The 14,541-nt window shown below is 51.5% G+C and overlaps 1 protein-coding gene across 5 annotated transcripts in view; it reads right to left on the bottom strand.

Annotated features, from left to right (window-relative positions):
• Positions 1-14,541, bottom strand: part of SEPTIN9 (septin 9) — a 267,635-nt gene that overhangs the window by 72,631 nt on the left and 180,463 nt on the right. Inside the window, exon 1 of one of the 5 annotated variants that reach the window (XM_030534407.1) lies at positions 298-345. The exons of the other annotated variants lie outside the window; for them this stretch is intronic. The gene's annotated coding sequence lies outside the window, so the exon portion shown is untranslated. Of the gene's footprint in view, positions 1-297; positions 346-14,541 lie in introns of those variants that run through there. 5 annotated transcript variants of the gene reach the window in all.

The following is a 14,541-nucleotide window of genomic DNA, read 5'->3' as shown; positions in this document are numbered from 1 at the left end:
CTCTCTGGTTACAATGACTCAGCCTGGAGACTGAAAGCTTTTAGCAGGGCTAGAGCTGCTGAAACCTGCCCATCTCCAGAAGGGGGACAGGAGGCTGAAGGCTGCCTGCTCTGCTGAGCCTCGCACGTTACCACCGAAAGCAGCCCACGATCACAGTTTAGGGTTGCTGCCTTCTCCCATCCCTACCCGGGCATGCAGGTCCCCAGCCCTGCGAGGGAAGCTGCGGCCGGGGAGAAGGCGAGGCAGGCGGAGGAGGAGGATTATTGGAAAGAACAAAGGGAGAATGGGAAGACTCACCCAAGCAGCTGAAGCACTCTAGGCTCCTGGCTATGTTAGCAGGGAAGGCCCGCCCCCTTCGGGGTCACATGGTTCAGAGTGCTAGTCAATGATCAAAGGGGCTTTGTCACTCCGTGACTAATGAGCACCCCCCGGGGCAGCAGAGCTAGGCAGTGGCGGGGGGTGGGAGTGCCGATGGGTCATTACTGCCCAGGGTGCAGAGTGCAGTGGAACCGGCGGGGGCAGTTCAAAAGAGCCAATTAAAAATAAAAACGCTGAGACAGTAACTCAGAGGGAAGTCTCCGCTCTAGAAAGGAGAGGAGGTGACGCTGACTCAGCTTATGGGGATTTCGAAAACTCAGGGAGCTGCCATGCAGGGGCGATCCGGAAAACAGGGAGCATTCATCCCACAGGAGCTCAAAGCACGGCGCACGTGTGAACGAACTGGGCTCCACAGCTCCCCCGCTACTCAGCTAAGCATTATCACCCCCATTTCACTGCTGGGGGATTAGGGTCACCAGACAGCAAGTGTGAAAAATCGGGACAGGAGGTGGGAGGTAATAGGCGCCTACATAAGAAAAAGACCCAAAAATCAGGACTGTCCCTATAAAATCGGGACATCTGGTCACCCTAGGGGGGAATCCCAAGTCACACCGTGGTTAAGGGATTTGTCCAAGGTCATGGAGGAAATCAGTAGCAGAATGGTGGCCAGCCTCCAGCTCTCCTGCTGCCAAGCCTTGTGCTTTAGCCAGGGGACCATCACCTTGCTGCCAATACAGCAGGTTAGGTGGCCGCTCCTCTGCTGTAAATGATTGTAATTGTGCTGAACGGCACTTTGCATTTGTGCATTTGGCTGGGAGATGAACAAGGTGACCTCACTGATCTTCTCTAACCCCGGACAATCTTCCTCCCAGTCCAGCCAGCCCTTCCTCCTGCTGCCTGATCCTGCTCTCAATGGCATTGGAATATTTTTAGTAGTGGGGGTGCTGAAAGCCAGTCCCCTTGTCCCTGTCTGCACCCTCCACCTCCCTGCCCAAAGCTAAGGCTGGGAGCAGGGCACTATCTCCAGGAGCCAGGGACCCGGACAGGCATAAGGGGGCCAAGGCTGTGGCCACAGCTGGGGAGAGAGGGGGGCCGTGGGGCCAGGAGCGGAGCCCCTGGCAGAGGCTGGCAGCCAGGAGCCGAGCCCCAGAAGTGGAGCCCTGGGAGCAGGGCACTGCCCCTGGAAACGAGACCCAATCGCCAGGGAGTGGGACCAGAGGCCAGGGCCCCAGGAGCAGAACCCCAGGCCCGGGACCAGGGGCATAGGCCCCGAGCACAGGGCCAGCAGCCAGGGAGTGGGGCTGGCAGACAGGACCCTAGCAGAGGGCTAGGGAGCAGAGTCCTGCATGGAGGCCAGGAGCAGGGCCCTGGGTGTGGAGCCAGCAGGTGGGGCATGGGGCGGACTCTTGGGACATGAGCTGGGGAGTGGAGCCCTGGGCGTGGGGCTGGTGGCCTCACATAAAATCTGGGGGTGCTGCAACATCCCCTACATCCCTATTTCCCAGGCCTATGCCTGCCCTCTAGTCATAGCTTGGCCTACATCCCAACCCACTGTCACAGAGGGGACTCTGATGTCTCCAGTTCAACAGTGGGACTTCACCAACACTAGGACTCCTCTTCCATAAGCACTAGGACCATGTAGGCACAGAGCTGCTGGGGTTTTTTTGAACAGGGAGGGGGCCATTATCTGAGGAGTCCTGCACCCTCTGTGCACAGTGGAGTTCAGTCCCATAGGGGCTCCCTGCACATGTTCAGACAGCAGAGTTAGAGGGACAGGGCTGGCTCTACAGTTTTTGCTGCCTCAAGCAGCGCGCCGAATTACCGAGTCCGTGTGCCTTTAGGGCAGCAGGCACGTTTCCATGGCGGCGGCAATTCGGCGGCAGCTTCTATATTTAGCTGAAGCCGTCGCAGACAGCTAAACACAGAAGCTGCTGCAGAATTGCTGCCACCACAGAAACGTGCCTGCCGCGCTAACAGCACACGGGCACCCCCGCCGTCCGCGCGGCAATTCATGCGCTACTTGGGGGCAAAACAACAGGGACTGCTGCCCCTTGCAGATTGCCACCCCAAGCACCAGCTTGGAATGCTGGTGCCTGGAGCCGGCCCTGTAGAGGGAGCAAGAATGCTGGGCCTGGCCCTTTGGCTAGATGAAGCCCCACCCAGATCAGCAGGTACAGGAGCAACTGGAGCTACTGCAACCTAAGGAGTCCTTCTCCCCTGGCCTGTGCGGAATCCCCTGTACCACATCTAGCCTTTGTGTTTGGAGCAGTAGGGAGGCTTTTGTTGGGAGTAATCAAGCCAGAGGAATTGGTGGGCTGGAACAGGCCCAGCCCTTAAACCAACCCAGCTAAGAAACAACAAGTAGCAAGCCTAGCCAGGACAATCTATTAAACAAGGTGAATGAGCAGAGGCTAGTTTTATGAACCACTTTTGTTGGGAAACAAATACATAAGACAAGGAACTTCAGCAGATTCGGGCTAGTCAAGCCATAAATGCACTAGGCCAGTGGTCCTCAGCGCAGTCCCCACGGGTGCCATGGCACCCGCCGGGGCATTTATGTGCGCCCGACTACTGCCCAGCAGGGGAGAGAAGCTGCGGCCCCGCGCCTGCTGGGGGCAGAGAACTCCAGGGCTGCAGGCTGCGGCTGCCAGTGTTCTCTGTCCCCGGCAGGGGCAGGGCTGCAGCTTCTCTCCTGCTTCGAAGCCGCGGCCTGGCACCTGCTGGGGACAGAAAACTCCAGGGCTGCGGGCACGGAGTTCTCGGTCCCTGGCAGGCACGGGGCCATGGCTTAAGCCAGAGAGAAACCGCAGCCCCGTGCCTTCCAGGGACAGAGAACTCTGGGACTGCAGGCTGTGAGCGCTGGAGTTCTCTGTCCCTGGCAGGCGCAGGGCTGCGGCTTCTCTCCAGCTTCGCTGGGGCTGCAGGCGCTGGTGTTCTCTGTCCTCAGCAGGCCGGAGAGAAGCCGTGGCCCCGTGCCTGCCGGGCACAGAGTACTCTGAGGCTGCAGGTTTCATTCTATGTTAAAGAATAATAAAAATATATTTGGACCAGCAGTTCAACAATGTTTTACTTTTTTAAAATAAATAAGATGAAAACTCTTTATGATATTTATTTTGTAAAAACTCCTTAACTTTTCTTACAGGTAGATAAAAAAGAGCAAATTCACATGGTAAGGTGAAAGAGTAATTGCCGAATAATTGAATGAATATCTTTTACATGTAAAATTACCCTTTTTATCTTATGAATTCATACATTATGTTATATTAAATATGATATTTTTGTATTATTTAATGTACAAATACAAAATAAGCCTTGAAAAATTGTTGGCGCTCGCCACACTCTTCTGAAAACATGGATGTGCTACTGGCCACAAAAAGGTTGGGGACCACTGAACTAGGCCCAATTCTCCACCAGCTTGCCGTTTACCTTGGCTTTTCCACCTGTGGAAGGCAGGAGTAAAGGGATACCTGTCTGCTTTCCCTGCGTGCCAATGATGGCACAAGGTGCAGGGCAGTGGTGAATCGAGCCCATCATTAATCAGGTCCTAAGTTCCTTTTAAGCTGCGCGGCTGTGCAGCAGCCTATTAAGCACCGCGCAGGCGCTCAGGGCTGCAGCGGGGAGAGATGCCTCTCCCACAGTCCTGGATGAAGAGGTGCCTCTCTCTGCTAGCCCCAGCCCAGCCCCAGACCTGCTGCGGCTGGGGCAGAGGTACCCAGCCCCAGCCCAGCCCCGCCCCTACCGCGACAGGGAGAGGCACCGAGCCCAGGGGGAGTCCTCTCTCCCTGTTGTAGCCCCAGGGCAGCCTGCACCCCAACCCCTCATCCTTGGCCTCACCCCATAGCCCACACCCTCAGCTGCACACCCACACCCCAACCCTCTGCCCCAGCCCTGAGCCACCTTCCACACTCTGAACCCCTCGGCCCCACCCTGCCACATTAATTTTGTTATGTGCACCAAGGTGGATGTGATATGTCACACATCACCTCAATGTCGGTGCACATAACAAACATCAATCCACACATGCATGGGAAAAATTAGAGGAAACACTGACCAGGACTGGAGTCCCATTGTGGGAGAGTACCTGGAAACACCTGGAAAATGACAACCTGGGATAGAGGACGCTGTCATCTTTTTTCAAGTGTCGAATCACTACTGTACTGGTGCGATGTGAATAATTTAGGACATGGGAAGGCAGACACTCCCTACCTACCCTCTCCTAAATGCTCTAGTCTCTGGCTTTGACATAAATCACTTACCATAGCATAACACAGGGACCCACACTGCAATCTACAAATGAACACACAAGTGGCTTCACCTAAGACTACTCCCTTTCTTGTGCATTTTTACTAACTCCCCTTCGCCCAAATGGCACATTGGCACAGGATCAGTGAGCTTGGTGGGTTGCAAGCATAGGCCCCGCTCCTGTCCTGCCCCCATTTCAACCTCTTCCCCGAAGTTCCCACCCCAACTCTGCCCCTCCCTGCCCCTATTCCACCCCTTTGCCAAATCCCTGCCCCAGCCCCACCTCCTCCCCTGAGCATGCCATGTCCCCACTCCTTGCCCCACCTCTGGAGCATGCTAACGCTGCCAAACAGCTGTTTGGCCACAGCCTGGCGGGAAGCCCTGAGAGGTAGGCGGAGGCATGCGAATGTGGCATTCTCAGGGAAGGGGAAGGAGGAGGAAATGGAGGTGGGGCGGGGGGTAAGGGGAGCTTGGCTGCCAGTGGGTGCAGAGCATGCACTAATTTTTCCCCAGGGGTGCTCCAGCCCCGGAGCATCCCTGGAGTCGGCACCTATGGTTGCAAGCCTGGATAAGTCAGATGGATGGTAACACATGCCTTTGGGACAGGTTTTTGCTGCTACTCATTGTCCATTTGCAAGCTAAATGTACCTCGACCTCCGACAGCACATCTGCTCCCAAACCAACCCCACGTGCAAACGCTTGACACAGCATGAGCCCTTTGTCCAGGTCAGGACATATCAATGGGTTTGCACACAGGCAGCCTCTCTGGCTTACTGGCCACAGTCGGTCTTCTCCATCCTTTGGCTGGCCTTTGCTTCTCCATGGGGTAAGAAATCTCTCTCACACATGCAGCGAAGAACAGACTGAGGCATGGGAAGTGGGGGAAGGCTGGCCTTTGAACCACCCCACTCATTCATGAAGAAACAAGCTCAAAGACAGAGAAGGAGAAAAAACAAAGATTCCTCCAAACCTCTTTTGGAAGCAGGTTCTCACAACTAAAGCTGTTGGGGCAGGGCGGCGAGAGGGGGACTCCTTCTGGTGCCATCTCCTCCTAGCCCTAACAAGGGGCCAGGCACGTTATATCAGTCACTCATACTCCATAGAGATGCACCAGGGAGGAGTTCGCCCTGCCCTAACCCATCCCTGCTACCTTAAACAGCCAGCAGGATGACTCAAGCCCATCCAGTACTGGGAGGAAGGGAGTTTGCTTCCTGACTATAGCTCTCATAATAGCGTCTTTCTACTATCCAACTGACAGAGCAGAGCACTTTACCAGGGAGAGATTTGGGAGACCAGGCTCCTGCCGCAGTGGCCTTTATACAGATATTTAAATTGTCCACAAGCAAAACTGCTAAAGAGAAATATGCTTCCCAGTGGAATATGCGTAACAGCAATTTTGCAATTGACATGGTGATCTGTGGTTGGCGTCTGACTTGTCAGTCCAATACGGGACTGTGTGAACTGGACAATCTTGGACAACACCAGAACACTGGATTAGAGAGTCAGGATCATCAGAATCAATGGTCACCCCTCGTCTGCAGCGTGTGTTTTACGGATGGGGCTCTATTGCCAAGGAGCATGTTCTCAAGAGCCAGCCCCTCAGAGCTGGGGAGGATGTTGTACAGAGGCAGGTTATCATACCAGCAATACATGTCAATGAACCTGGGAGGTAGTGTGTGGAAGCTTCAGAATGCGTGTCCATTATTTCTACATGGGATAGTGTAGCCCAGAAGTCCCCATATTCCAAGGTTGCCTCCAAAGTGGTCACATAAAATACAACCACAGAGGAGAGAAGCTTACTGCAGCAACACTCAAGTGAAACATCCACAGCTTGATATGGGCAAGCGACCCTGCCAACAGAGTGTCCCAGGTTCCTCTCCTTTTTCCAGCATGCCCCAGCTCAGTGACAAGAACCAATCTGAGGAACTGGTCGTATCTCTGCTTGGACCAGCCTGCCACGCATGACCTCAGTCTCAAAGAGACGCAGACGGAGTGTAAGCATCTAAACCCTCCTCCTCCTCAAAACAGTCACTCTTGAGATGACCTGTTCCTTAATCCACCCAGGTTCTTTGGTGGTTTTGTCCTTCCAGAAAGCTTGGTCCTAAAAACAAACAACAGGGAACAGGGGAAGTGCTAGAGCAGCTGCAGTAACCATAGCAGGCAAACAAACCAGCATTAACAGCGTCCTATTGAAGAGAACCCTCCTCCCAGCAACTCAAGGGAAAGGAGATCCAGTTCCCCCTGCTCCTGGAGCTCTGCTCTCAGGGCCCTTAAAACAGAGCCAGGAAACATACAAGAGGGTTGACAAATCCACCATCATCTCCATCCTTTGTGCCCTTTAGATGTTCTCATCGTAATTTGCAGTGTAAGTGGGCAGAGTTTTGTAATAGAAAGAGAAAGGCTAAGCGATTTGGGGACCAATTCTGCAAGGTCCTGAGCGACTGGAGGACACTCAGTGCCTCCGGGACTTGCTGAGCACTTGGCATATTCACCCCATATGAGCCAGAGGAGACGGGAACAGGGAGATGGAAGGATACGATGCTGAGACCATCAAAGCCAGCTAAGGGATCTGGACACCAATTCCCATGAGACATTAATGGGAGAAATTGGGCATCCATTCCCGGGGGGGCTTTGAAGAGATCCTTAAACCCTAGCCTTTGGCAGAGCACAATCCATTTAAAGCTACAAACACTCCCTGCTCCCCTGGCCCCTCCTGCAGATGGCTCAGCAGCCCTGTATGGAAATCGGGAGAACAATAGGTAGCAGCTCATTTAGGAACGGCCACTATATGTGCTCCTAAAGCAGAGCACAGGCTTATTTGTGACTCTTTCCCTTCTGCTACCCAGCTGCTCAGCAACCCAAAACCAGGTGCAATGATAACCAAACCTATTCCCCAGCGGCTTTCTCCTCCCCCCACTGTGAAAACAGAAGAGGCAGGCCTGGCTTAGATCACTAAGTTCTGGGCACAACCATCTAGTTTGCATAGGGGCATGCATAGACCATGTTCAGTATCACATGTCAAAAATCTCTGGGCTTTGCTTAACTTGGGCTCTGCCAAAGGAGCGTTTTCCTGTGCTGATGCCTGCATCACACTCCTGGTATTTCTCCCTCTATCCCTCCCTCAGACTAAGCCACTTCTGCACCTTCCCCCCATCTTTCAACTTCCTTTACACTCTGGTCATCTCATGAGAGCTCTGACTTCCTGTGCTACACTCCTGTAGCTGCACACAGCTACAAAAACCTGAGCAGCTTCCTCCCCTGTTCCTTATTCCCTGAAGGGAGGGGAATAGAAAGGTCAGGCAGAGAGATTTGACCCAGGCCTTGGCTACATTGGCGCTTTACAGCACTGCAACTTTCTCGCTCAGGGGTGTGAAAAGCGCCAGTGTAAACAGTGCCCCAGCGCTGGGAGCGCGGCTCCCAGCGCTGTAAGCTAATCCCCACGGGGAGGTGGAGGACCTGCAGCGCTGGGAGAGAGCTCTCCCAGCGCTGGCGCTGCGACCGCACTCGCACTTCAAAGCGCTGTCGTGATAGCGCTCCCGCGGCAGCACTTTGAAGTTGCAAGTGTAGCCATACCCTGAGCCAAAGATTACATGTAGGAGAATAAACCCTGGAGAGTCCGCAGAGGCTCCAGGATGATTGGGAGACAGCAGCTCTTTGTTAATCACCTCTGCAGTAGAGCTGGCTGGAAATTCTTAATTTTTTTTTATGTTTTTAATGGAAAATGACACTTGTCAAAATCAAAATGTTTTTAAAAAGTGGTTTTGACATTTAGTTTTAAACAAATAAAACAAAGCATTTTGATAATGTCAAAACATCCCAATTCAACATTTCTGGAACAGAATGTTACGATTTTTCACTTCAAAACACTAGTCAAACAAAAATTCATTTTTTTAATATTAAAAAGTTGTATGAAGTTTAAATGGGTCAAAATCCAAGCAAAATGTTTTGATTTTACCGAAACCAAATGTTTTAAACAATGCAAAATCATTTTTTCCCCCTCCCAGAATCTATGTTTGCAGGAAATTTCAAAGGTTTGGTTTCCGTTCTGTTTCAGAATAGAAAGAAATTGGAAATTTTGGATTTTCCCAGAGAACAGAAAATCCATTTCCCACCCAGCTCAAATCTACAGACTGCTAGAGCTTCCCAACCTTTGCCGACAATCCCTCTTAGCAGTGCTCACTCATCAGTCATCCTCTGTGCCTCACAACCAGTTCCTGGGCCTCCTCCCAGAACAGTTCTCCAGGAGGACTAGCCTTCCTGTATGGGCAGTGCTGGGAAACACCCACATCTAAGGCCACGTCCAGACTAGGGCATTAAAATCGATTTTAGATACGCAACTTCAGCTACGTGAATAACGTAGCTGAAGTCGAATTTCTAAAATCGAGGTACTCACCCGTCCAGACGGCGCGGCATCGATGTCCGCGGCTCTCCGTGTCGATTCCGGAACTCCGTTCGGGTTGATGGAGTTCCGGAATCGATGTAAGTGTGCTCAGGGATCGATACATCGCGTCCAGACTAGACGCGATATATCGATCCCCGAGCAATCGATTTTAACCCGCCGATGCCGCGGGTTAGTCTGGACGTGCGCTAAGGTATCACATGGGGAGCTTAATATCCCTTAGATGCAGCTGTTCACGCAGGGCAGACCTCTCAGGGGATGGATAGCCTTGTGGTTAAAGCCTGACTGCACTGACCCCGAAGGGATGTAAGCTCAGTTCTGAGCTCTGGCACAAGCTTCCTGCATAACCTTGGGCTAATCATTTAGAACTAGATGCTGGGTGACTTCAATTGATCTACATGGATTTTAACCAGAGGACGATGTGATCCACTTTCTCTAGGTACTCCAGTTCCCTAGCTATGATTATTCCCAGCACAACGGGGACAGTAATATTTCCTGTGCCTGTCTTGTCTATTTGGGGCAAGGCTAAGCTCCAGCACTAGCACAGTGGGGCCTCGATTCCAGTACTGTTACTGGAATACAATTAGTAGTGACAATTCTGCCACCCATAGGCTGAGCGGTACATAGGTATGCACGGAATCTCATTATATCATGGAGTAAGGTGCTGCTCATCTGGAGTAAGGATCGCAGGATTTGGCCCTTCAATAGCGCTACACATAATGAAAGGATTCAAGGCGAGAGAGCAGCCCAGGTGAGGGCGACAAGAAACCTTCACGGATCTAGGCTCAAAACGAAGGCGATCAGGAATTGTTAGGAAACAGCTCAAATGCTGCAGGGGATTTCAGAAGTCATAGGACCACATGGTTTTTTAGCTTGTTTAAGAGTGCTGTCCATCCCGTCATCCCATGCAGCAGTTGCTCTTGCCAGAGTATCATTTGCCCAGACCACTATGTTAATTTTACAGCTGAAACACTGAATTGACCTTCACTAGGGGGAAGGAGGGATGTTGTACCATCTTACTTGATTTAATCTGTGCTGTGATTAATACTGTTCAATGCACAGATGCCAGATATTCTCCATGCAGGCTGGAGCTTATCCCAAATTGCACCGAGATGGAATTTTTGGGCATATGGATGGGGATTGTTGAGGGCAGGAGCTAATCAGAGTGCAGGGATTTGCAAAACCATTTGCACGGGTAGGAGACAACACTGTACAGTTCTTATGCAGACCAGAGCCAGTTAGAATAGAGGGATGCATCTACAGGATGTGACACAGAACTGGGCCTCTGTTTCTCAAATATACACTCTTAACTGGCTGATGAGTAGTGCTTTGCATAATCATTCTCAAATTATTTCTCAGTAGCCCTTTGATAATTATTCAAATCCCTGTACTCTCATTAGTCATTGTCCTCAGACCCATATGCCCACACTAAACTTGTCTGGCCCCTGCCCCACTCTGTCACTGATACTAACTGCAAGTTAACCAGAGAAGGAATTATTTGTGTTTGGGCTGAGAGGAGTGGGGAGGATACACACCATAAGGAGGAGGATGGGGAAGACAAAGGAGACAGGGATTCAGCATGGTCCCTTCCAGTCCTACACTTCTATGACTCTACGGTGACAAAATGGGTGGAAAGTCAAAAATTGAGGTCTCCATGTTTGGGGTAGGCATATGGAGCAGGAGTTTGAGGATGACAGTCAATCAGACCAGAGAGCATGACAGGAGCCAATCAGAGTACAGGAGCAAGAGGAAGGATCACATGTACTCAGAAACCATGGAGGGGTGCCCGGGGCTGTAAGCACCTCTGCCTCCCTCCTGGGAGATCATCTAGTTCTCGCCTTGTAAACAGGAAGCAGCCTCGGGTTATCATTTAAATCTCTTTCTGTTTTTATAGCAAGTGTTCTTAAAAGCTTGTTCTCATGCTGGTAGCGCTGGGTGGCCCTGTCTCTTGTCTCCCTGAAGGGCTGAGAGATCTGTCTGCATAACCCTCCAAGGACGTCTAACCCAAACAGGCATCCATTTTTGCTCTAAACTGTCCAAGCTATTTCCCAAGCAGCTTACTTAGGAGTCACTTCACTTGTGATTCAAGCCAGTTTGTAACTGGACCCCCTCCCCAAGTACTGTGCTTGCTTCACTGTCCTGTGTCCCCTCGCTCCTGCAGTAAACAGCTTTACAGCTCTGAGACTGTCCTTGCATAGATGCCCCTAAGAGTCCACAAGGACTTCCTTTTAATCAGTCTCGTGGGCGTTTGTCTCTGCAACAGACATTCATTCACAGACAAATCCTGCAGCATCAGATATGCCGGGTGTAGTGATGACGATATTGCAGCATTGCAACTCTGATGTGCCACATCCTGTCCTGGGCTTGAAGTGAACCTGACAGTGCACCTTCACTTGCCATCTTCTGGATGTAGTATGAGACACAGTACCTAAGCACTCATCCTTGTCATTCCCATGGCTCCTCTCTGCAGAACATGAGTGCTACCTGCAAGGTCCTGGCCCACTTCCCACCAGCTAATTACATTCTCTCTAAATTTCCTCTGTGGTTTCAGTGGGACACACTGTCATTCTTCTGGTCTCAGGCTAAAAGGATTGAGTCGCATTGGTGGGCATGGTTAAATAGCTGCCATGTGCCATCCTGGACGTGGCTGCAATCAGTAAGGAGGGGGGGAGTTCCTATTGACCACAATGAGAGCAGGAGCAGGCCAGTCATTTCTAAAGTGCTCTGGAATCTTTCAAGGCTGAGACATTAAAAACTCTTAACGCCACTGATAACTTAGTCTCCTTGTTCATCTTCATTTCACATTCACAGCCTAAGTGCCTGGCTCATACCAGTCCTCTGCTTGGATAGTGACTGGTGCTTTCCTGCCTAGCTCTAGCTTCCAGCTTAGCAATGCCGGTCACTTCTCTAAGCATACGGGCCCTGAAGTAACAAAGAACTTACGCATGTGAGCGCTGTTGTACCGCTCCCTATAACAGAACTTCTCATGAGCTTAAACTTAAGCAGGTTAAGTGCTTTGCTGAATCGGGGCCATAATGAACAAAGAGCAATGCAGTTACTGACATTGAAAGGTGCAGAGAATCAGACGAGGTATGTATTCAGCAAAGGCCAGGGTTATATGTGACTTCTCATGTGGCTTTGGTTCACTTCCTCTCTCTTTCTTGCATGGTTTTCTCTTGTTTTGAGCTCCTACAGGTAGGAGCAGAGCAGAGCGCACGCAAATTTCCTCAGACAGTGAATTCAGCTAATAAACACTTCAGGTCTGAGTAGATGGTTCTAATGCTAAATCAATGCAGATAGTGTGGAGTTCAGCTTTCCCTTTTCTTTTCTTTGTGCGTGTCCATCCTCTAATGGGACTTTGGGGCTAAGGTTTGGGCCATTCTCATTTTCGTTGTGAACCACCCATCCTTACTTGAAATTGAGGGACAGGCTGACAGAGAAGGGATGGGTATATTCAGGGCCATCCCTAGCCATTTGGGGGGTCTGTGTGGGGCCCCAAGCCTCCCCTTTCACCCCCCACCAAGGTCTGGGAGGCAGGAGCTGTGGGGGGCCACTTTTGGAGGCCCCACAGCCCCAGAGTGGCCCAGGGGATTAGCAGGGGGCCAGCAGCAGCCCATTCCACTTCCCTTGCTGCAGCCGTGTTGCTTGGGGGTGAGGTTTGGGGGAAGGGAAGGGAAGGGATCCCCCAGACCCAGTCACTGGAACGAGGGCGGGTGAGGGTCAGAGCTGGGGGGGAAGTCCAAGAGGCAGGGCAGAGGGAGTTGTCCAGGACCCCACACATCCCCCTAGGGCCTGCCCTGCCCCTTGCAGTGGGTGCAGCCCACAGTGAGGGGGCAGGCCGAGGGATAGGGTGGGTCACCGGAGCTAGTGCTACTGGATATGCAGCATGCAGCTGCCTAGGTCAAATTTCATGGTGCCGTACGCAGCTGCATATGCTGCATATGCCTAGGGTAAATTCAAAGCAGAAGAATGCACTCACTGCTGGAGAATATGTCTCCCTCTGTCCGCTATTCCCAATCAAGCTGTAGGTAGGGCACCTCCTATTTTGGAAACAATACACCTGGCCGTCCCCATGAAAATTACATTCCAGTTGCACCCAATCGCCCCTAGAAACATGAAATGAAAAGAGCATTTCTCCGGTCTGAAAATCCAGCCAGCCTCCAGCTCTGGTGCTGAATTCCTGGTGTGCATCTCCTGTCCTCAGCAGAAGGGCAGTAGTACATCAGCGGCTCTGCCCTCACTGCTTCTGGCCAGGAATCTCAGCCACCCACAGTGCTCAAAGTCACCAGATTGAAGCTGCTGTCCCCCCTGGAGGAAGTCCAAATAAAACTGAAAGCTTTGATTGAAATGGCTGAGCAACAGTCAGTGACTGAAACCTCATAACAGGACTCTGAAGGGGTGGCTACGCTTACCTGGTCTGAGCAGAAAGGAAGGAAGATGAACCTCCTACAGTTTGTGAAGTTATCTCTGCAGGGCAGTGTTTCCCAGTAGCTAGTGCACTGGACTAAGACTTAGAAGAGACCTGGGTTTAAATCCAAGCTCTGCCACTGGCCTGCTGAGGACAAGTCACTTCCCCTCCCCATGCCTCAGTTTCCCCATTTGTAAAATAGGGATAATGATCCTGACCTCTTTTGTAAAGCACTTCCATAGCTATGAGAAGTGCTATAGAAGAACTACATGGTTTTGTCGTCAGCTCACACCATTGTTCATGAAAGGGTCACTAGTTCCGTGATAGGATGATTGTGTGTCTTGCTGGGGCATACTTGGATTTCAGCTGCACTGGTGTAAATCCAGAGGAGCCCACTGAAGTCAAAGGACTTACACCAGGTTTTAGTGAGAGCAGAATCTGGCCGTGTGTGAAAACACCCTTGTGATTTCCAGCCTGTGCTCTGATGCACACACGTGAATCCAAACATTCACGAGGATTGTCAGTGATTCCTTTAGGACCAGCCCAACCCACTGAACTTGGAATATGGGAGTATTTGTTAGCATAGGAGGAAGGAAACTGGATTGGGAAATTCCCTACATGATTTAGTGGAACTTCCCTCCCCCCCCGCCCCCAATCACTCTGCACATGTACCCTTCCATATGTTCTCCATCAGATTTCCACCAGGTGCCTCCTGTCTATTGGAGGCAGAGCGCTGTACAGCTCAAGGAAAAGTCAAGCTGCTGCCCTCAGCAACCTCCTCGTAGCTCTTACGCAAAGGAAGGGGTTGGAATGGGGATAACAAGTGACTCTCTGTGATGGGATTTTTCAACGTTACTGGCCCAACCTAAATATGAAAGAAACGGAGCCAAACGCTAGCCAATCCAAATGCTTCCTGATTCCTAGCCCCATGTCATTGGCATCACAAAGCCAGCATCCCACAGCATCAAGATCCTCAACTTGTCATAGTGACTGGATGCAGCCAATCCAGGGGTTGGCCAGAAGAGAGTTGACACCACCGGAAACCTCTGCAGTGGGTGTCTGCCTTCCCCACAAAGGCTGCCAGACAGCCTAGCCACAGGGGCAGATGTAGCCTCCTGATTCAATGGGTGCGCTATGTTTAACTGTCGAGGGGGCACCAACCACCCACTGCAGC

Source organism: Gopherus evgoodei, chromosome 15 (assembly GCF_007399415.2).
Source record: "Gopherus evgoodei ecotype Sinaloan lineage chromosome 15, rGopEvg1_v1.p, whole genome shotgun sequence".
In the NCBI taxonomy this organism is placed as follows: Eukaryota; Metazoa; Chordata; order Testudines; family Testudinidae; genus Gopherus; species Gopherus evgoodei.
This window is presented reverse-complemented; position numbering and strand designations above follow the sequence as displayed.